The 23,827-nt window shown below is 40.3% G+C and overlaps 1 protein-coding gene and 1 non-coding gene across 3 annotated transcripts in view; both read left to right on the top strand.

The window, feature by feature from the left end:
- The window catches only part of ASTN2 (astrotactin 2), a 997,527-nt gene that overhangs the window by 220,765 nt on the left and 752,935 nt on the right, over positions 1–23,827 (top strand). The gene's annotated exons all lie outside the window — the stretch shown is intronic.
- Positions 11,198–11,332, top strand: LOC112135032 (small nucleolar RNA SNORA70). The gene has a single exon (XR_002916348.3). It is a non-coding gene; the product is annotated as a small nucleolar RNA SNORA70 (small nucleolar RNA).

Here is a 23,827-nt window from a genome sequence, read left to right as displayed (position 1 = left end):
CTTCACCACTGATTGACAAACCAAATGTCACTTGCAGAATGGCAGAGCATTCATTTTTTGCTCCAATTAATTGTACCACATGGTGGAGTTCACAAGGCCATCCCAGACCAGACCCTGCCTCTGCGGCTTTTTTGCTTTGGTTTCTTAGCTGGTGCCTCCTCTGGACGTTTGGCCTTGGTGTCTAAATGCCTAGGCTCTGCAAAGCAGGCGGCAGCAGTGCCTCCAACAGACAGGAGCTTGGCATCCCCTGATAGCCGTCCTCTGAGCTGTCTCTACACTCTCTAAAATAAGATATAGACAGAGATTTGTCATGGAATCACAAACAGGAATGTCACCAAAGCTGTCACTAGAGCCCCTTAAAATGTCACTTCCCAGCATTAATTGCCATGATAGCAAAACAAACAGGCATGCTCTGAACATTTGCTCTTCCCCTCCTCCCTCATGATCCTTTTCCATCTCCCTGTCTCTCCTTTCTCCCCACTCCCTCAGAGCCCACCCTTCTCTTTATCTCTGGGGACCCTTGCACATTCTGACTTGATTAGACTGTGGCTGGCAAGGCAGTACCACCGCACAGTGACAGATGAGGTTGAAGGAGGTTTGGTAAATGTCAGGGGATGAAGAGACTGTTCTCTGATTGATCAGAGCTGAAGCAGTTTCCCAGCAGTCAGGGGACTTTGTACCTCCTGTCCTGGGCTCCCTTGAAATGGCTGGAAATCACCCAGTGGGGAACTGACTGACAAAGAAAGTCCAGGACAGCTCAACCTCAATGTCTCTTACAAAGAACCAGCTTGCCTCTGGATTTGATATCTTTATCCACTGTGGAGCTAAAGTCATCACTACTACCTCAAGTATGATCAGTCCTTATTTTTTCTAATATTTCTCAATTATAAAAGTTATGCATGCTCATTAGTGAACACTTGAAACTAAAGAAAAGTATAAATTAGCAATTTTTGTATGCCCCATTGAATAGCCACAGTAACTTTTTACTAATTTTTTCTGTCTTTTCCCTTTCATATATTGAAAGTGAAAAATTAATTGTTTTCTATCTTGCATTTTTATTTAATACTATACAGTAAGTATTTCAACATGCATATAGTTCTATCTCATGACTGCTTCATAATGTATTTATTGATGGACATTTTAGCAGCTTTTTTTTTTTTTTTTTTTTGCTATTTTGTATTCAACAGCAACAACCATTTTTAGTCTTAAATTCATTTTCACCATTCTGTGTTATTTCCTCAGGGTATATTCCCAGGAGTGGAATTATTGGGTCAAATGGTCTGAATGTTTTAAAGTTCTTGATACATGTTTAGCTCAATATCTGTTTGTTGGGATGTCTCCATACACACTTGTTAAATAAGGTAACATTTATTCATCTATTTTTCATTCATTAATTCAACAAGCTTTAATTAAGTACCTACTGTGTGTCAGGAACTATTTAAGGCACTGAAGATAAAGCAATAAATAAGATATATGCAAGTCAATTTCTATAGCAGTTTCTTTCCAGCACAGAAAGACTATAAGCAAATGAACAAAATATATGTATTTATTAGATATATAATAATGAATGATAATAATTGCAATGGGGGAGAAAGAAAACAAAGGAGGGAATTAGGGGCCTCAGGAAAGGTCTTAATGATCAGATAACACGTGAAAACTGATCTACAGGAGATGAAGAGGCAAGCCATTTGAATATTTGAGGAAACAGCTTTTTGGGCAGAGGGAACAGCAGGTATAAAGGTCCCGTGGCACCAGTGTGATTGGAGCACTAGAGGAATAGGGAGGAGTAGCACTGAGAGAGAGAGCACTAGAATAAATTGGGTTATAGGAGCAGTGGAAAGAAAGTCATGTAGAGCCTAATAGAAAGGGACATTGACTCTTCCTGTGAGTGACATGAAAAGCCATTGGAAAACGGGGGAATGAATTTTTGCAAAGGTGGTAAACAGTTAGGGCCAAACTGAGAAGGAGCAATTTGGACATAGAGTTGCAACTCAGAAGGAAGGATACTAAGGAGAGCAGAGAATAGAGATTGTACTATGGAAACTCATAGGCAGAATTTAGCCCCTACATAATGTTTTGTTTTGTTTTGTTTTTGCTTGCCTACAGGGTATATTTTTGAATTCAGTTGTTAATATATATAAATTGGAAAATTTCACATAGAAATTCACATTTCTGCCTCACTTGGTGACTGAAGGATCTCAAAACCTTAGGCCTATTCTTGTGCCTTCCAGCACTTAGCAGGAGCTGAGTGGTAGCAACTGCTTTGGAAGTGCTGCTCTCTCTACTTCATCAGGAACACCACCTGATTAAGTTCCTTAACCTAAATCCTCCCTCCCTCCTGAGGGTTTGGAACTCACATCTTCTCCCAGAGGAAGGAGAAATTGAGACAGCCCTTATGATCTGAGCAGTGGGAACCCAGAGTATACAGAAACAATGGATTCACTTCCTATTTTGTGTAGCAAGAGCGGGAGGCCTTAGGATCTTTAAGACTTTCCAAAAGGTGTATATCTTCACTCTCCATTAGTATAAGGGTAGGGATGCACAGATTAGTCTAGGAAAGGATACCACTCTCTTTCAACTCCTTGAGTTTTGTGTTACCAGCCAGACAGAGGCTGGCAGCGGATCAGAGACCAAGAGACCCTTGAGAACTTTGACAGCAGAGGATAAAGTGGTTAAGACGCCCAACTCTTGAACCAGACACACTGGGGTCCAGTTTCACCTTACTAATGCCTTTGGGGTTCAACCTCCTCACCTCTAAAATGGGATTACTTGTTTTGCAGGATTCTTGTAAGAATTAAGGAAATCATATGTATATATAAAATAGCACAGTGTTTTGACTCAAGAAATGGAAGCTATTATTAACATGTTTGAAATATTCATTTCATTCAACAGAGACCCAGGGAGGGGAGAGAGGTATCTGAAGTTACACAGCAAGTTAATATGGGGTGTATGGGGGATGCAGCATTTGTGGGGAATAGTGGCTCTGATATAGACATTCTAAGTTTCTAGTCAATGCCGTCTTAACATTTCAACCACACCACTTCTAAAGGAGTTCCTTTCTATCCATCTTCCAGCCGATGCCTTGGTCTTGACTCATTGTAAGAGATTGCTAAATATGTTTAAAATGAATGGGTGAATGGGCAAATGAATGAATATATCCCTGACTGGAAGGGACTAATTTGCTGCCTAGTGGGTAGTGGGATAGACAGCAGCTCTCCTGATCCTATCTCCTGAGCACTTTTAAGTGCTGTTGTTTTCTTTCTCTACAGCTTACAATCCTCACCTTTTTTGTGTCTTTTTATAAGACATTGTTCAGGATGTAGGAGTTTCCTATCTGAGAGGTTAGGATGTCTGGCAGACAGGACCTTCTACCCACTGTCCCAGGTGGGGACAGGAGGGGACACTAGAATTAGGAAAGCCTGGTGAGACTGGACGGCCATTCTCAGACTCCAGGCTCGGGGGAAAGGGCATTCACTGATGCTCAGGCAGATGTAGTGCTGCCCACTGAGCATGGTTAGAGAGGCCACCGACCTGCCTGCGAATAGATAATTCCCACGGGTACCTGGCTCCCACGGGACTCTCAAAATGTGGATGCTTTTACAGTCAGTAGCCCATAGAATCATTATTCCTTGGCATTTCCAAGTCAGACATTTATTGAGTGCCCTTTCTTCTCCACATTTAAAAACTGTAGTACCTTAAACAAGTTGTTTGTTCTCGTCTATGCATGCTTTCTCATGCGTGGAATGAATGCTGAAGACAAAAATACCCCTGTAACTTGGCTAGAAGCCATCCTGGGTGGTTAACATCTTTGGCAGGACAGGAGCTTGGTTTCTGAAGAGTTCCCAGCTACGACGTTTCCTCGGCATCCAGCAACAACACAGCAGTGAGGAGACAGGCATCTTGCTCCCTTAGCTGCTGTTCCATACTGAAGTAGAGGCCAGTGACTGGAAAATGGAGATGATAGCCCCACTATGTCTCCTCATCTCACTCTCCATCACCCCACCCCCATAAACTACATGACACCTTCCAGTATTAATATACACAGGCAACTTCGGAAAACTCCGCATGCTATGGAAAGGGTGATGGTCTTAAATTTTCCTGACTAGGGAATATGGGTCAGATTCTAATCTTATCTCCTTACCTACTCACTAATTTTGACATATTGAAATCTTGGACTAGTCACTTTCAACCGGGATCGGGGGTGATTTCCTCTCTCTCTCTCTCTATCACACAGACACACACACACACCTTTCACTGGAGACCTTTAGCAATGTCTGAAGACATTTTTTTTGTCATGACTAGGGAGGGGTTAGGCCAGGGATGCTGCTTAACGTTCTACAATGCACAGGACCACCCCCACCCCAGCAAATAATTACCCAGCTCAAAATATCTATCAAATCAAGGCTGAGAAACCCCGCTCCAAGCCTTGGTTGTCACGTTGGTAAAATGGAGATTCCAGTTTCACAAGAACGTGGGAGGAACAAACAATTATGAAGGCGAATGCTTTTTGTAACTGCAACATACTACACAGATGTAGGATAGCAATGTTATTGTTCCATTGTGTCTTAGTCTGTTTTCTGTTGCTATAACTGAATATCTGAGACTAGATAGTTTATGGAGAAAATAAATTTATTTCTCACAGTTCTGCAGACTGGGAAGTCCAAGGTAGGAGGGCTGCATCTGGTGAGGGCCTTCTTGCTGATGGGGACTGTCTGCAGAGTCCTGAGGCAGCGCAGGGCATCACATGACCAGGGAGACTCGTGACAGACAGCCAACCTAGTTTTTAAAACAGATTCACTCTTGTGATAACTAACCTATTCTCATGACAACCCATTAATCCATTAGTCCTTTAATTCATGAGTAGATTAACCTATTAATGAGGTCAGAATCTTCATGATCCAATCACCTCTCAAAGGCCCCATCTCTCAATACTATTACATTGGGGGTTGACTTTCAACATGAGTTTCAGAGGAGACAATCATTCAACATAGCACATCATTATTTTTTATCATCATCCTCATCATCATCATCATCATCAATCTCAGGGCCTTTGCATCTCTGTTCTCTCTTACTGAACAGTTCTTTTCTCAGGTCTTTGCATGGCTTGTGCCCCCAGTTCCTTCAGGTTTTTCTTCATATAGCACCCTAAGGCCATCCCTGACCACCCTGTATAAAATAAAAAATAAAACAATATACATAATCATATACACATGCACCACACTGTGTTCTCCATTACCTTAATTTTTCTATTTTTTTCTTTCTTTTTTTTTTTTTTTCTGAGATGGAGTCTCGCTCTGTCTCCCAGGCTGGAGTGCAGTGGCACAATCTCAGCTTACTGCAACCTCTGCCTTGCAGGTCCAAGAGATTCTGCTGCCTCAGCCTCCTGAGTAGCTGGGATTACAGGCATGCACCAACACGCCCTGCTAATTTTTGTGTTTTTAGTAGAGATGGGGTTTCACCATGTTGGCCAGGCCAGTCTCAAACTCCTGACTTCATGATCTGCCCTCCTTGGCCTCCCAAAGTGCTACGATCACAGGCGTGAGCCACTTCGCCTGGCCTTCTTTATAATTTTTGCCACCATTTGACCCATTGTATTATCTGTCCATCTTTAAGAATTGTGTCTATTTTGTCCCATGCTGTCTGCTTCTTGTTTAGAACATTGCCTGGCGCTTTGTAGAAAGCAAATAAATAATTGAGGAGTGAATTGATAAAACAAGTGAGGAAATGAATCAATGGAAGACTTACCCAAATGTCTTAATTCAGTTTCTTTCTATTTCAAATGATTGGCTATTTAGTTCAGCTAATGGGATTTATTTTATTTATTTATTTTATTTTAATTTATTGTATTTATTTTTTTGAGACATAGTCTCGCTCTGTCACCCAGGCTGGAGTGCAGTGGCATGATCTCGGCTCACAGCAAGCTCCGCCTCCCGGGCCCACACCATTCTCCTGCTTCAGCCTCCCGAGTAGCTGGGACTACAGGTGCCCACCACCACACCTGGCTAATTTTTTGTATTTTTTAGTAGAGACAGGTTTTCACCATGTTAGCCAGGATGGTCTCGATCTCCTGACCTCGTGATCCACCCGTCTCAGCCTCCCAAAGTGCTGGGATTACAGGCGTGGGCCACCGCACCCAGCCGGGATTTATTTTTAGTAGAAATAAGAGTAATATTAGTTACTCTGTATGGGCCAAGTTGTGTGACCAGTACTTAATAAATATTTACACATAAAATTTTCAAAAAATTGATATGGTCATTACTTCTAATCACTCCCTTTTTCAGATGAGGAAACCGAAGCAGAGGAGGCTCTGGTAACTAGCCCAGGGTCATGTACCTGGTTTGTATTAGACCCAGGATTTGAAGCTAGGTCTGTGTGACCTTGAAATTCTCTCTTTTCACCAATAACTCTGCTTCCCGTACTTCCTTTACCTTTCTGTTCCTTGAGGAACACAAGGACAGGTATGATCAGAAACAGTCTCAGGCTTCATGGAGATACACTATTGATTGGATATAACGGCAATTGGCTCATTGATTCTGCCTCAAGTAACTCTGCTAAATTCATGAATCTTGGCCTCTTTTTCTCTGTTCCTCTTTGGCTCCCACCTGGAAATAACCTCTCTATGCCTCCTAACCTCTGCATGCCCGTGGCTTCTACTGCTTCACAGCTCCTGTGCCTAGCCCATCTCCATTCCTTGTGAGACATGCTCTGCCTGCCTCTGACTCTTCTTTCATGCCTTCTTTTCAAGCACTCCATGAAAGAATTTGTCATATCCAATACCGAATGCCCTAGTGAGGAGATCCCCACACCAGGAGACGTCACCATCCATAAGCTAATCTGGAGCTATCTGACTCTGTGCAGATATAGAGCTCTGTTCCCATCAGCTTTGTCAGGATGGTGGAGTCTTGGGGTACCTAGCAAGGCACCCTCTATGTTATGAAGCATCTGCAGCTCCTTTTTACTAAAGCACGAATCTGTGAATGTGGCAGATCCTCAAACATCATATCCTGTCCAGAATAGTAGGGAGTCCATCTGCCCAGAGCAGGGCTGGTGTGCCTTGCTTCAAAGGAGACTGGTTTGTGAAAAGCTTAGCTTAGCAAAGAAATAAATCAGGAAGTGACAGATGATTTTCCTAAATGATTCTTCATTTTACAAAAGCAATTCACCACAGGATTCTTTTCATATATAGCACTAGGAATGAATGTAAAAAAGAAGAGGATTTAACCAACTTTTAGCTTATCAAAATGTTTTTAGACACACTAGTCTATAAACCAAAGCCAATCTATAATGTCAGGGCTTTCTGGGATGATGGATAGTAGCAAGATGGGTGTGGAATGGGCAGATGTGGGTATGAATTGTGTGCCCCTATAGTGCCTCATTCGTGGACAGAGTAACTAACCTCTTTTAGTCTCAGATTCCTCACCTGTGAAGCTGGCTTTTAATAGTGTTGAACTCTCCTCGGGTTGTTTTCAGGATGAAATGCAATAATATATGAACAGTCTGGTGTAGAGGCCACCTGACACAAATAGTAATAATTTTGGGAAAGTCATATCTCCTCCCTGAGTCTGTCTTCTCATCTGTATCATGAACAGCTGGGACCCTTCCTTGCTGGTCTAAACCTGCATTCTTCAGTGGAACTGTGGGGTGTGGATATACATTAAAATCAGTGGAAGGTGAGTTGGAACTCAGTGCCATATGCCTTGCAGGCATGACCAACAGTGTATGTAGGGGGAGAGGTTATTAGAAAAACCAGGAAAAGAGGAAGACTTTCTCTCATGCGAACCCTTATCTACTGACAGCTCCCTTTACAGAAATGATGCAAAAGAGAGAAAGGGTGTCAGTTACTGTCATTCTGAGATGGCTGAGGCCAGTCTCTGGTCCATGTCAACAGCTTCCTGGCTCCAGGAGTCCATGTCAACAGCTTCCTGGCTCCAGGACTGTCCCTGAGAGTGTTCCAAGGAGGTCAGCAGACAGAGATATCACTTCCTCATGATTTCCCTGGTGAATGAAGCCTTCGGAGAGCAGATGCATCTACTTCATTATAATTACGTTAAGTGCTGCCTGATTGGTGCTGTTCATCACCCCAGGAAGCAGCCTCGCCCCATGGACAGACAGTCCGCCTGCTTTGGCTCGGCATAGCTCCAGCTGTGTCCTTGGCAGTGTCTGCTTGCTATACCCCCGGCTCTGCTCCGGGGGAGAGGAGGCAGTGCGCTGCAGAGGGTGGGCTGTGCCTTCAGCATGCCTGTTGCCTGAGTTGTCCTTTTCAACCCTGGGCCTCAGCCTGTTTATATGTGGGCAGATGGATTGTGAGGTCTCTACACCTTCTTCTGGCTCTCAACCTGTAGCTATCTCAGAAAGGAGGTCAGATGGGTATTCCAGGAGGAGAGGGTGCTCCTGAGTGTTAAATTGGCTTGGTCCTAAGGGCTGGGTGTCTCCCTGTAGGACCCCAGAGGAGAAGGCAATTTCTGGACTGTGTCCTCACATTGCAAGAAAATGAGGTTTGCTCCACCCATAAAAGATCCAGAGAGAGGGCAGTAGAGGATATTCTGATATCAGGGTTGCATTTCATAACCCCAGCTGTCTATACATGGATGTGGGAAAGGGGGACGTAGGTTTTCAGAAGTAATAGAGTGAAGCTGGCAAATCAGTTAAGGCTTTGTGGAAGACAAAGTCTTCAACCAAGGTATCTAAGGCTGAACATATCTGAGAGGGAAGGTGAAGGGATGGAACTAAGATCTTTCTAAAGAGTAGTGGTTAGAAGTGTGGACTCTGGGACTAGGCTACCTAGGTTAACTCCTGAAATTTACTGATACTTACTAGCTTTGTATAACCTTGGGCAAATTAGTAAATGCTCCCCTTCCTCTCACTGTCCTTGTTTCTAAAATGGAGAAGATAAGGATGTGGATCCCCGAGTTGTTGTAAGACCAAATGATGTAATTTATGTAAGACTGAATGATTAATACATGTCACAATGCTTAGAGGAGTGCTTATCACAAGAAAAAGGGTCAATTAATGTTAGTTATTATACTGCATTGTGAGCAAGTCCTCTGCAGATAGATCAGGCGCTTTATATGCTTCCTTATTTAATTCTCTCAACTACTCAGCAATTCATTCATTCATTCATTTACCAAATACTCATTAGGACAGAGCAGTGAAAGTGCCAGTGTGACCCTTTCCCTCAGAGATGCTATCCTCTAATGAGGAAATCAGACTTGAGACTGGAGACTTGAACCAACTTATCACACAATTACTAATTTAATTAACACAAAGCTGCCAGGAAGGAAACATACTGCATGCTCTGGGAGAGGAAAGGGGGTACTTGACCTCAATTTGGCTGTTCAAGAAGGCCTTTCTGAGAAAGGAAGATTTAAGCTGGAATTAGAAGAGTATGTAGCATTCAACCAAATGAACTGCAGAACAGAGAAAATGATCTTTTTAAAAGTTCTATTTTATTTTTTAATTGACAAATAATAATTGTCTGTATTTGTGGGACCCAACGTGATGTTTCAATATCAGGAAGAGTCTCTTGAAATAAAAACTTGGCTTGCTTAATGGCCTAGAAGGCCAATGTGGCTCAAACACAGTGAGGAAGCCTGGGTCAGTCTATTCTAGGACACAGAGATGGGGGCACCGAGACACTGCAAGCTGATGTAGCTTTTAAGAGGTTCCGTAACTGGAACAGAAGGACTGGGATTGCCCTAAGATGAAAGCTTTTCTTCTGCCCCACCATGGCGTATACCACGGAAAGTGATTGCTTATACAGGGAACAGAGAACAGCTTAGTCTGAGATCAGGAATGCTGTAGACAAAAGCAGTGATTAGTGGGTGGTGGGGCAGGCCTTGAGTGCCCGACTGCATTTGGACTTTATCTGTTCTAATTTCCCTAGAACTATAGGGTGGAACTGGATTAATTTCAAAATAATTCTGTCCATGCTCTAGGGTTTAATATCTCTTGTATCTCCTGGGTCATCCTTGGTGTGAGAACACTCTGCTCAGATCAGTGGTATATAAAGTGTTTTCAGTTTTTCATTATGCCGTGTGTGCATCTGTGGTGTGTGTGTGTGTGTGTCTGTGTCTGTGTCTGTGTCGTTTTCTTCCCTGAAGCATGCTGAGTTCACTCAGGGAAATGCCTGGGACTTGGGTGAAATCTTATTTATTTTTTTTGGAAGGCACGCAGTACAAAATCATTTCTCTCCCTACATAAATATGCATGAGGCTGGCCTGCTGTCTTTTCCTCAGGAAGTGTGGGCAGGGGGAGAGAGAGCCCATATGACTGGTATCAGAGCCCTGCCCATGGCTGCTGGCACCCCATTAATCAGGGGGGAACAGCAGCCTTGTGAACTGTGAAATTGGCAGTCCCCTGACAGCTTTGGGGCCCAGTTGAGCAGGGACTCTATTTCCCAGCTGGAAGGTGGCAGAATGGGGTGGGGAAGGAGGGCACTGGGCTCAGTGGGCCAGAGAAGTCATGCTCCCTCTCAGCTTTTGTGAATCCCAAACGAGTCTTGCTGAGAGGATACCTCTTGATTAAGGTGAGCAGGAAAGAGAGAGAGAAAGAAAGAAAGGGGTAAAGGAAGGAACACAGTAAATGGTAATGGCCATTATAACAAACACTGAGTATCTACTGTCTATTGAGATCCAAGTGCTATGCTATGTACTGGCTATGGATTTCTTTATTTAATACCCATGATTTTTCCATACGGTATCATCATTAGCCCTATGAAACAGACCAGGCAAAATGGGACCTGTTTTAAGCACCAGGAAGTGGTAGAGCTACAATTGGGACCTGGGTCTGACTCCAGAGTCTGTGTCTTTTTGCCACTGTGCTATCCTGTTGTCCAGCATGCTATAAAATAAAATAGAAGAGAGTCTTGTCTTGTTCACTCAATGGCCATTTACAAAGTGCACACTCCACGTACATAATGAAGTCACTGTGCTAAGTGCTAGGTTATAGAGGGATTAATACCTTCAACAAGTTTATGGTTGTGTGTAAGAGAGTTGAGTAAACAGGCCATTTCAGCAGTATGAAATGTATTTGAGACATTCACCAGAGCACAATCTTAGCTCTGATACTTACCAGCTCTTTGACCTGGGGCAAGTTATTTGACATTTCTGGGCTTCATTTCCCCCATCTCTGAAATAGTTATGTGAGCATTCTCAGCTTATACATTGCTGTGAAGAATAATTGAAATACTCCAGATCATCTGCAGCCAATTAAGCCAACTGGGTTCCTTTCCTCATGGGGGCCCAGTGTGCAGTGGCTGCAAACAGCAGCTTTCTTGGTAGTGTGTGCAGCCTGTTTGTTGTATGGGTTGCTCTAAGGGACCATGGAAACAGGCCTTTCAGATATATGTTTATTTTTCTGACCTTGCACTACCCCAATGTAGGCTCCAAACAGGCATGCAAGGTTCCTTTGGAAAGCCCTAGGGCACTGTGGCCAGGGTTCACATTGGCCAAGTTATCATGTCCATCCACACCAAGCTGCAGGACAAGGAGCATGTAATTGAGGCCCTACACAGGGCCAAATTCAAGTTTCCTGGCCACCAGAAGATCCACATCTCGAAGAAGTGGGGCTTCACCAAGTTCAATGTCGATGAATTTGAAGACATGGTGGCTGAGAAGCAGCTCATCCCTAATGGCTGTGGGGTCAAGTACATCCCCAATCGTGGCCCTCTGGACAAGTGGCGGGCCCTGCACTCATGAGGGCTTCCACTGCGCTGCCCCCTCTTAATACTCACCAATAAATTCTACTTCCTGTCCAAAAAAAAAAGATACTCCAGATTAGTTGTTTAGAATGGTGCTCGGTGCATAGTAAGCAGTCAATAAATGATTGCTGTGAGTGTGCTGAAATATGGATATGAACAAATATTCTAGGAGCACAGAGAAAATGGCATTCAAATGTGCTGATGATGTGGATGAGAACTTCCCTCAAGAGGAGACACTTGAGTTTAATTTGAAGATAAGCTCATCAGTGAACCCAGGGGCAAGGGAAAGGGGATGTGTAAAGGTCCCAAGACAACAGGGAGAGAACATTGTAGGAACTGTGAGAAGTTTCAAGTGGCTGGCAACAAAGGAACATGAACAGAAAGAGCAGACTGTAGAGGAAGAGACGGGTCAGATCACCGGGGTCCTGGGACTTTATCTGGGAGGCCCCGGGGAGCCACTGAAAACTTTTAACTGAGAAGTGTCATGCCCAGATAGTCTTCCTCCCAGAAAGATCATTTAACATGGTGGCACAAGCTTAGATCAGAAAAAAGGCAGAGAGATCAAGAATGGAAGACCACTCTGTGAATCAAATGAGAGATGCAGAGCCAGCATGATCCAAGAGATGACACAGCACTGATCTGGAAATGGGCCTCCCTGCATTTTATTCAAAGCTTTGCTGCAGATCTGCCATTTGAATTGGATGCCCTTAGATGGACCTCAGTTTTCCCATCTATCAAATGAGAACCAATGATTTCAGAAGGATCATCCATCACCTACATCCTACATCCTTGAATAGGGAGGGTAATGTCTCAGGTAAGGAAATGGCAAAACCAGGGGATTGGGGGTAAAGTAAGTCCCTAAATACCAACTTTCAGCAGCCTGAAATGACAGATCTGCAGTGGGGTCTGAATGACAGATTTGCAGTGGGGTCTTTCAGAATCAGGCAGAAAGGCCCTGCCTGTGCCTTTAGGCCCAGCAGTCCTGGAGTACAGCAAGCATAGGAGAGAAACAAGCATAGGAGGGAAGCCCTCATGTCCTTACATTACACTTTTATTTATCAAAGGTAAGAGAAGAGACGGGGGTAAGGAAGAGGTGCAAGAAGGAGAAGCAACCAAGAAGAGAAAGAAGACAGACTTCCTTTTAGGAGCCAGAAGAATATTGCTAATCCCTTCCCTAGTGTTACAAATGATGGGGTCTCCTATTAGGATGGTGTCATCCTAAGTAACCCATTTTACCTCTTGGAGACTGGTTCACCATGTGGGAGATGGAAATGGCAACAAGCTGGGTTACTTATCTCAAGATGACTATATATAGAAGATATGTGGATATATATATACACACACACATATATATATCCCCATATATGCATATATATGTGAAAATATGTATATATCAGCATATCATTATATATATTTATATACATGTATGCATACATACATATGCTATGTACATATATAGTCTTGTCCTTCCCAAAGTAGAAAGAAAGCTCTGGTGGTTGGAATTCTAAGTCTGTTCACACATACTCTGTAATCAGCACATTGGATATTTCCTGGCACATAGTAAGCCTTCAATACATATTGGCTGAATACATAAATAAAAGAAATGAGCTAATGGTGTGTCATATAGACTGTTAAGGATTGTGTGCAAGTACGTTATCTCTGTTACTACTCTCAGGGAATATCCACTTCATCTACTATGTTTACAAAAGAATAAAGGAAGAAAGGAGAAGGAAAAACAGGCTATGAGAGGGCTGGAGGGAGCTCAGTTGGAATCCTGAGTCGGCAGCCTCCCACAGAGCCATCACTGTCTGTGGTGGTGGGCCCAGGAACACCCTGGCTGCAGCCGTGTGTGTCTAATAACTTAATTAGGGCTGGTGCCACTCTATGCAGCCCAGCTGGGCCCAGCCTTCTCCCCTGCAGATGATGTTTTGCCAGCCCTTGGCACTTTGATTTCCCTGCCTGCATCTTCTCTGTGCCCTTGCTAATTGGATCTGAGTGGTGAGGATTCTATGCCAGAATAGGCAGGCCAGAATTCCACACTTTTCCTGCCAGCAGAGATCCTAGAACTTTGCCCGCTCTCATTTTGTCCCTCTGAGTGCTTATCCATTGTCCTTTCATTGCCTGCCCTGGAGCAGTTAGTGAGGGATGTTGGAGAATTTGCTGCTGATTTTTGTCTATGCTGGCCTCTCCTGTTAGACATATATCTCTGGTCTTTAAGTGCCTGAGGGTGAAACCAATCTACTTCAAAATTGGGCACACAGATCTGTCAAAAACAGTATCCAAAAGTTATCATCACAAAAACCAACTCACTTCCCTACGTCTCTCCTTTCCTTCTGTTCACTGACACTCATTGAGTGCCTGTTCTCTGCTGGATGCCTTTCAGGTAGCAGGGACGGAGCAGTGCTCAAAATAGACCAGTACTTGTCCTTGTGGAGCTTTCATTCTAGTAGAGAGCATTGGGCATTCATTACATGAATGCATTCATAAAAACATTCATGCAGGGTGGAGATAACGGTCAAGATGGAGTAGAGAGAATAAAGAATGAAAGGGATGAAGCACTGCTAATTCAGAGAGATTATCAGAGAGCAAGAGAGTATTTGAAATAAGGCAAGGCTTTGAGATAGATTCCAACAACAAGGGACAATAGGATGGAGTGGGGTAAGAAAAGGTGAGAATTATAGATGGTGAGATTGGAGACCTAAGACAGGGCCCGATCACACGGGGCCTTGGAGTTGATGGTAAAGAGCTGGGATTCTGCTCTAAGTGTGAAGCCCTTGTAGAGTGTGGAACAAATGAGGCACAGGAGGGACAAGTTCAGATTTATTCCTGAAGGGGTCCCACCTACCACTAAGGGAAGCATGGAGGATTAGAGGCCACACATGGAAGCTGAGAGAACAGGTCACAGGTTGCTGCATATAACAATAATAAAAATGATGACTCTAATCACAACTAGTAGTTCTTGTGCACTCCTACTATGTTAATTATATTAGCAATCCTCCCAAATTAAGGATGCCCCATGGTGAACAGGTAGATACATAGATCAATGACTGAGAAGATGCAGTTTGCTCACTCCTTTCTAGAGCAGGATTTTTAAAATCTGGGGCCCATGTTTCAGTTTTACACTGAAAATATTTGCAAAACATCGTATAACTTTAGTTTCTGAGGGAGGGAATCTATAGCTTTGGTCACACAATTCTAAGGTACCAGACACACCTGGACCATCTTACTTGGAGATGATGAAACTATTTCTGTGAAGTTGGCTTTGCCTTGATGACATTAACACCGGGTGGTGGAGAGAATACATTCTGTTCCAGGTTTCTCCACTTCACAGCTGTAGGACTGAGGCAAGTTATTTAACTGATTTGTCCCTCAGCTTCCTTATACGTAAAATGGTGATTATAATAAAACAAGGCTAGCTGTAAGTATTAAGTAAGTTACAGAGCATAAACTGTTTAGACACTCCTTGGCCTATATAGGTACTGTTTTTATTATTAGGGTCTCATTGTAATTCACTCTAATTTCATAGAGGGTCTGGGTGAGGACATTACTTAATAACTCACACAGGATATGAAATAGGAACGTTGTCCTCAAAAACCAGAATCAGGATTACTGTTCTTTGGCCAGATGGTTATTTTAAACTTTTTAGACATCTGAATACTATAACAAGTTTTCCATCTTTGTACTGTCTGCTAGGATGCTCAGAGTATAATTTGAAACAGAAACTCTTGGAAATATACCAGACATTCTACGTATTAATTTTTTATTTTTTAGAGACAAGGTCTTATTCTGTCACCCAGGCTAGAGTGCAGTGGTGTGATCATAGCTCACTGCAACTCATGGGCTCAAGCAATCTCCTACCTCAGTCTCTCAAGTAGCTGGGACTACAGGAGTACACCATCATGCCTAGCTAATTAAAACAATTTTTTAGAGACGAAGTCTTGCTATGTTGCGTAGGCTGGTTTGAACTCCTGGCCTTGAGCAAGCCTCCCACCTCAGCCGCCTAGGTGGTGGGGTTTAGAGGTGTAAGCCACTGTACCTGGCACTGTAAGTTAAATTTTAGCGCTGATCTTTCCGTTGGCTTCATCTTTACATCCTCATATCTATCTTTTTTCTCTTCAATTAAATCTTTTCTAAAATACTCCTAAAATGTACTTTATTTTTAGTTACAAATTACTTTAATCATGCAATAAAGTAAATATAATTACATATATTCTAACCACCCAAATGAGAATACAAACATTTTGTGGTATACATCAGATTTTTTTATATTTAAAATGTTAAATTACACATAGCTAATCAACTTCACTGATTCTGTTTCTTACTACACAAAGGTTGATATTTCTAACCTATTTGGATATTTATACTTTTACTTTATATATGGTATCATAATCTTATCTAAGCTTGTCCTGTGTCCTGTGCTTTTAAATTTTTTATCTTATCACACTCCACCAGCAATGAATAAAATCTCTCATTTTCCCAAATTCTCGAAAACCCTTATTATATTTTGCCATTCTGTAAGATATGAAATTATAACTTCAATGATTATTTAATTTGCATGTCAAAGATAATAATGAGGTTAAACATTTTTCCTTATATTAAACTTTCTTTTTCAATCCTGATTATATCTTTTGCATATTTTTGTGATGGTTTTTTTTAACCTGATTAGTAAAAGTTCCTTATAAATATTGATAATAATCATATTTAAAAACATGAGTAGGCCTTTGTCATGTGAAAATATCTTCTTCCAATCTATGACTTATGTTTTAGTTTTGTTAAGAAAATCACTTCCTAATTTTGAATATTTTCATTTTAATTCTACAATTTTTTTTTCATTTGTAGTTTATACTTTTTGTGAATAACTGAGGAAATTAGGATTTTTCACTATCCTAGTATCTTAGTTATGCACCTATAATTTCTTCTGAATTTTTAAGATTTTGCTTGTAATATTTCCGTCTTTAACCATGGACTTTGTTTGCTTTAGTTTTTCACATGGATAGCTAATTGTCCTAGTTCACTATCTGGAGTCCATTCTTACTCCATGGATTTATGACACCACTGTCATAGGACAAGTCCTCGTGTATCTGGAGGTCAGTTTCTGAGCTCTCCTCTTCTAGTACCATGCTACTTTTAGTTATTATGGTTTTGTAATATCTTGGTATCAGAAAGGGCAGGACTCCCTCATTCATTTTCTTCTGTAAATGTCTTAGCTATTTTTCTCTCATTACTCTTCTGTGTGAATTTTAAGATAAAGCCTTATTTATGAAAAGGCTTGCTGTCACTGGAATTGGGATTACATTGAATTTACAGATTCACTTGCAAAATTCACAAAACTTAGACTTCTCATCCATGAAATAATTTATTTCTTTATTTGGGCCTTCTTGTATGGCTATGAATAGAGTTAAACATTTAAACATTTTATCTATACATATATCACAAACTTTTAATTGTATCTAATTTCTAGGAGCATCACTATTTCTGTGACTGTTGCAAATTGTATCTTTTCAGTTACATTTCTTAATTTTTCTTTTCTTGTGTATAAGAATGCCAGTTTTTCCTTTGATTAAAGCCAGAAGATGTGATTATTTTATTACTTTTGGCCTCTAGATTTTTTTTAATTTTAATGTGGAAAAAAATGACATAATTTGCCATTAATAGTCTTGCAAATCTTTGTATCTTGTATTTGAATTATCTTGTTCTAATGCTCTTCCAGACTGGGCCTCCCATTCAGTGTTGAAGAAAAAAGATGGCAGAGCATGCCATTTTCTTGTACTTGACTTTAAAGAAAATAAAACTAAAGCTCTATCACTATATGTCATAATATATCATAATGATAGAGTTTTAGGTTTTTGTTAGATAACCAAATAGTAAATGTTAGTAAGCTTTTGACAGCAAATTTTCCTTCTATTCCTAATGTTCTAATCATTTTTCAAGCCATGATTGGATATTACAATTTATTAAATACTCTTTCAGCATCAAGTGAGGTGATGTCTTCTCTTTTAACCTGACTATGTAGTGTATTACTGTCATTTCTATTAATAAACTATCCTTACGTTTTTTAACATCTTTGCTAAGTTCCAATATCAACCTTATCCTAGCTTCATAAAACATGAGGTTTACACAGCCTTCCTTCTTGTGCTGTCATGCTATTGTGTATAAATATTTGTATTTGTAATTATTGTGTGAAGTGGGAATATCTCATAAAGTTTGCTAGAATTTATGCTTAAGTCTATTTGTTTGATGTTTGTCTATTTGTTAGATGGTAATTTCTGACTATTGGTTCAAATATTTATATGGCTATTTTAGTTGTCTGTTTCTTCTTAACTCTGTTTTAGTATTTGTTATTTTCCTGAGAATCACTTATTTTTTCTAAGTTGTCTCATTTATAGACATATTGTCTTGTGTTGTTTAATATTATTTGTTAAATATTTAGCAGACAGTATTATATATGCATGTGTGTTTGTATGCCTGTGATAAAGAAGTATGTGTATTCATGTTTGTGTATCTACCTAATCTATCTAGTTAGCTAGCTATACATACCCCAAGTCTCTACCACATCTATAATTCTGTCCTCATTAATTCCAGAGATTTTGTTTTTATGCGTTGTCTCTCAATCTTGTTGGTGTTATATTATATCTATTTTATTAGGGTTGTTTTTTGTTTTTGGTTTTGGTTTCTGTTTTTTAGTAAGAGTAAAGGAGATAGAGCAAGATGTAGTGATAAAAGGTTTAAAAAAACTTTGCTCATGATGTGTTCATATTCTATATTATTTCTCTTCTATATCATTAATTTTTATATTTTCTTTATTTTACATTCTTTATTGTTATTGTCATTCTTTTTTAACTTCTTAAATGCCTAGATCATCATTTTTCAATCTTTCTTTTCAGCAATATTTGCATTAAATGGTATAACTTTCTCTTAAGTGTTTCTTAATCTCTAGACCTCAAGTTTTGCTATGTAATGTGCATGTTGTTTATTTCTTTATTATTTTGTTTATTCTTCGGACATTTTTATTTACATTTCCAGGCATATGTTTAGAAAACTTTTTGTTATTAACACTAATTTTACTGTATTTTATTAGATAACATGTTCTGGGTACTATTAAATTCTTGGCTATTTGTTAGGTTTGCTTTGTACCCTGGAGCATGGCTACTTTTTATAAATAGTTTCTGTTTGTTTGAAAAACACTGTGCATTTTCTAATTATTGGACAAAACATTTCATGTGTAACCATTAGATACTACCTGTTACTTTTATTGACCAAATTTCTATATCTAATTTTTTGCCTGCTTGATTTTTTTGTAGTTACTGTTGCTTTTAAGACAGATGTGCAAAAATCTTTCATTCAAACTCAAGATTGGTCAATTTCATTTATTTCTAATAGGTTTTGCTTTCTTGTTTTGGGGCCAGATTGTTAAGTGAATGAAGTTTTGGATTGCTGTGGTTTTATTTTTTATTTTTTTTTTAAGTAATTGGTGTTTTGCAATTAAGTAATAAGAATCTTCATTGCCATACATGCTGTTTGCCTTTATGTTAGTTAGTATTTTTCCTGTATATCTTCTTTTATCCCTTTCCTTATTTTATAAATGAGAAAATCTAAGTCTAGAAGAACAAGAAGGCTAGGTAGTTCCAACAGGAAGCAGGAGTCAAATCTAGAGCATAGGTAACTGAGAATGCTTAGTTGAGTCTGATTTCACACAATTTGGCCCATGGTCAAGTTACTTGAGGTAAGGGACCCAAGGGGTGGCCAAAGTGTGAGATGAGCAAAGATTCCTAATGAAAGTTCCATGGAAACCAGAACTTTCCCTTTTGTCCAGTGTTTTAAGCATCTAAAACAGCATTTGGCACTCAAACAGTATGCACTTGATGAATGAATTGTTGAATGAAATCATCTCAGCAGGTTATTGTACATTGCCTTTTTTCCATTTGTGAGAAAAAGCTTGGATAGAAATGTTACCCACTCTGGGATTCACAAGCCATGTGACCATTCCCAGATCACATCCACCTCTCTGAGCCACAGCTGAACCAGTTCAGATATGGGGACAATAGGGATTTTCCTCTCTATATTACCTCAAGTTTGTGAGGAATGTATGAGGTGATGCATGTAGATTAATAGTCATAGCTAATTTTTAAAAGATAACACTCAATAAAGTATATGCAGTGCATATAAATTGCACAAGACTTAAGTGTATTCTTGGTTTTCTTTACGTATGTCTATACTCAAGTAACCACCACCCAGACCAACATATAGATCTGTGCCTCCTAATACAGTGGCCTTTGAAATTAAAATTAATGAAAATTAATTAAACCTAAAAATCCAGTTCTTCGGTCAAACAAGCCACATTCTAAGGACCCAGTAGCTGCATGTGCCTATTCTACAGTACCTACTGTATCACACAGCATAGAATATGAACAATGTCATTGTCACAGAAAGTTCTGCTGGGCAGCCTTATGGTAGAATAATTCTAGTGCCTCTTATGTTTCATTTTTTCGTACCTTCCTAGACAATGTCCACCCATAAAAAGTAAACAGTACTCTGGCTTCTTAGATCATAAATTGATATTTCCTGTGCTTCATAGATATGGGATCCTACAGATGTGTTACTTTGTGTCTGCCTTCTTTTCACTCAAAACATCATCTTTGAGATTCATCCATGTTGTTGCAGGTATTGATAATTTTTTTAAATTACCATATAGTGTCCCCTTATATGAATTTACCAAAATGTATATAGTCATTCTTTTAAACACTAATGTTTAGGTAGTGTATTAGTTCATTTTCACACTGCTATGAAGAAGTGTCCAAGACTCAGTAATTTATAAAGGAAAGAGGTTTAACTGAGTCACAGTTCCACATGGCTGGGGAGGCCTCAGGAAACTTAAACTTACAATCATGGTGGAAGGTGAAGAAGGAGCAAGCACATTCTTCACAAGGCAGTAGGAGAGGGAAGAAGGAGCAAAGTGGGAAGAGCCCCTTGTAAAACCATCAGATCTTATGAGATCTCACTCACTATCATGAGAACAGCATGGGGGAAACCGATCCCATGATCCAGTCACCTCCCACCAGGTCCCTCCATTGACACATGGGGATTATGATTCAATATGAGATTTGGGTGGGGACACAGCCAAACCATATTGGATAGATTACTCCATGCCAGGTACTAGGTTAGACATTTACTCAAATAACTCATTTTACATTAACACCAGTGCTTTGAGAAAAGTACTGTTATTAGTTTCATTTTATAGATTCATCCACAGAGAGGTTTAACAACCCTTCCACAGTCACACACCTAGGCCGGGAACCCATGCAGGCAGGCTTTCTCTGGAGCCTTTACTCTTTGGACATGACACTAACCCTGTACCTGTACTCTGTGAGGCATTGCATACCTGTGAATGTTTCAATTAGTTGGGCAAAAGAGAATATTTCTATTCTATGCTTCCTCGTAATATTTTTTCTTTTCTTTTATTTTTTTCTTTTGCATTTGTTTGTTTCTGGTTTTATTTAAATTCCTCCTGCAAAGTGCTAGCATCCTGAAAAGTTAGTCCAAATTCTATGGGATGTTGCTGAGAGCTCTCATTCTTGGAGAGCTCAGGATCTCAGGATGGCATCGTTGGTGGTAATGATGTGGTTCCCAGTAACTTTGAGCCCAGCCTAGAACCATGCTGCCCTGTCACATAAAGTAGGGGCAGAACACATCTAGGCATCTGTCTCTTGGTTCATGTATTTGTGGAACCTAATGTGGACAATGGATACAATACCTGGCAAGGTATGGCTTGCTTATATTAGTATGTGGGAAAAGCAGAGTTGTTTGCAAAATCAGATCACTCTGCTCCCTGCCTCTTTTCTGAAGACTAAAATGAGAAATGAGACACGGCCAAGCCTGCTTCTGCCTCAAGGTGTTTCACCTGCCGTCTTCTCTGTTGGAACACTCTTCTCTTAAATACCTACCTGGCTGCTTAGTGACCTCTTCAGTCTCTGCATAGATGTTACTTTCCCCATAAGGTCTCCCCAGGCCTTCTCATTTTATATAGCACTCACTCCAGCAATTCATGCTTCTTCTTCCTGCCTGATCTTTCTCTTCAGTGTTTAGCATCATCTGACAAAGCTTATATTTTACTTATTGATGCAGTTATTGCTCTCTTTGCCCCATTAGAAAGCATGCTTCATGCAGGTAGAAATTTTGTCTTCCCTCTTCATTGAATCCCTAGTGCCTTCATCAGTGTTGTCACCTAGCAGGTGCTCAATCAATATTAATGGATGAATACATTAATTAATAGATAAGTTCTGAAGCAGATTGAGACTGGGGTCATATAAGGATGAGATACACAATGGGAAACAGAGGATATCAATGATATACAAGCACATTGTATTTGGAGTGGCTGGAAGGTGGATGCAATTGAAATTGAATTAAGACTCTCAAGCAAAGGAAAGGAAGTATGAGATTTATTTAGTGCCTACTATGTGCCAAACTGAATCTTATTACTATTAAATACTTGCTGTTTAAAGATTATATACAGTGTGTCTAGCAGTTCACATGAATTTTCATATTTAGTCCTCACAATGACCTTCCCCAAGAGGTATAACCACACCTGTGTCATGAAGAGATGCCCATGCTCATGATCACAGAGCTAGGATGTGCTGGAACAGGGATTCAAACCCAAGACAGCCAGATCTCAGAGCTGCTCTCCTTCCAAGACCAGGATGCCTCCTAAGAGGAAGTACTCTGTTATGCCATTCCCAAAACACTTTGTTCAGAGGCACTTTCTCTTAGAATTTGGTGTTTACATATCTCCTCCTTGCTTTTGTTGGGAGCTCCTTCCCTTCACTGGGATATAAATTAAAAACTGTCTCTAATTCATCATGGAAACCTTCCCTCCCCACACCAGCCCCCTGCCCCGCCCCACCATGTCTTATGTAGCCTCCAAGCTGCACATAGTAGGCGCCCACAAAATGTTTGTTAACATGAGTTTTGCCAAAGATTGACTCTGTTTGAAAGCATGTGTTGGCAATTCTCAGCCCTTTTATCTAGTGGCTTCCTTCTGCCGCATCATCCTGTCATTGTTTGGGGGAACAGCATGGGCTGTTTTATCTGGTCTGTGTTTTAATAATTAATACCCTCTGTTTGGAAGTGAAGTTTATCCAAGAACAATCATAAGCAAATGAAAGCTAAGCTGTGCAATTGTGGCAGGAAAGGGAAAAGCAGAGAGTCACTATAAATAAACCCCAAGCCCACGTGCCTCTTCCTTTCTTTTTTCTTTTCTGATTCACACACAACTATAAATGTTTGATAAAGCGTTTTACTTATTTATAAATCCTGTCACAGCAAACAGAGACATTTGGACTGAGTTCCCCTCCCCACAGCAAATAGCTACATTTGGAAGACAGAAAGACCCCCTGGGTAGAAAATGAATGAGATTTTTTTTTCTTGTTCTTCTTCCTTTTTATTTTCCCTCAGGCAAGAGAGATTTAGCTATGCTCTAATTCCCCCATTAGCAGCCTCTATTTATAATCACTACAGTTTATTGAACACCTAGTCTGTGCCATGATTTCTGCGTAGTGATTTCTCATAGTATTACCTTAATTGTCTCAGTTTTTAAGGTAAGCGCTATTATCCCCATCTTAAAGCTGAGGATATTGAGGCTCAGAGGAGATGTGTATTGTCCAAGATTGCCCCAGCAATTAACAGATAGAGGCAAAACTGAAAAATAGGTTTGTCATTCTTTAAACATTGTTTTTCGCACTACAAGTTAGGTTCAATTTATAAGTCATAGCCAGCATTTAAAATCATGAAAAAAACAAACTGCAATAACATTAAATAGAGAACAATATAGCAGGAGACAATAGGAAATATTACAGTGTATCACAATAGTACTGCTTCATGCAACTTTTGTTCAGTTGGCTAGAAATAAAAAATGCGTATTTTTTACTATGAGTTATAATCTGACAAGTTAAAAAAGAACTGCTGTAATGACTGAAGGCTTTATACTAAACCTGAAATTTCTAACATGAGGTCCCTGGATGGATTACAGGGCATATGTGTCTGGAAATCAGTGAGGATTATAGGCATTGTTCTATACTAAGCAGTTTTCTAAAAAAAATAAAGGCTCTGGCTTTCATTAGGATCTCAAGGGTACAG

This window comes from Pongo abelii, chromosome 13 (genome assembly GCF_028885655.2).
Source record: "Pongo abelii isolate AG06213 chromosome 13, NHGRI_mPonAbe1-v2.0_pri, whole genome shotgun sequence".
Taxonomy (NCBI): domain Eukaryota; kingdom Metazoa; phylum Chordata; class Mammalia; order Primates; family Hominidae; genus Pongo; species Pongo abelii.
This window is presented reverse-complemented; position numbering and strand designations above follow the sequence as displayed.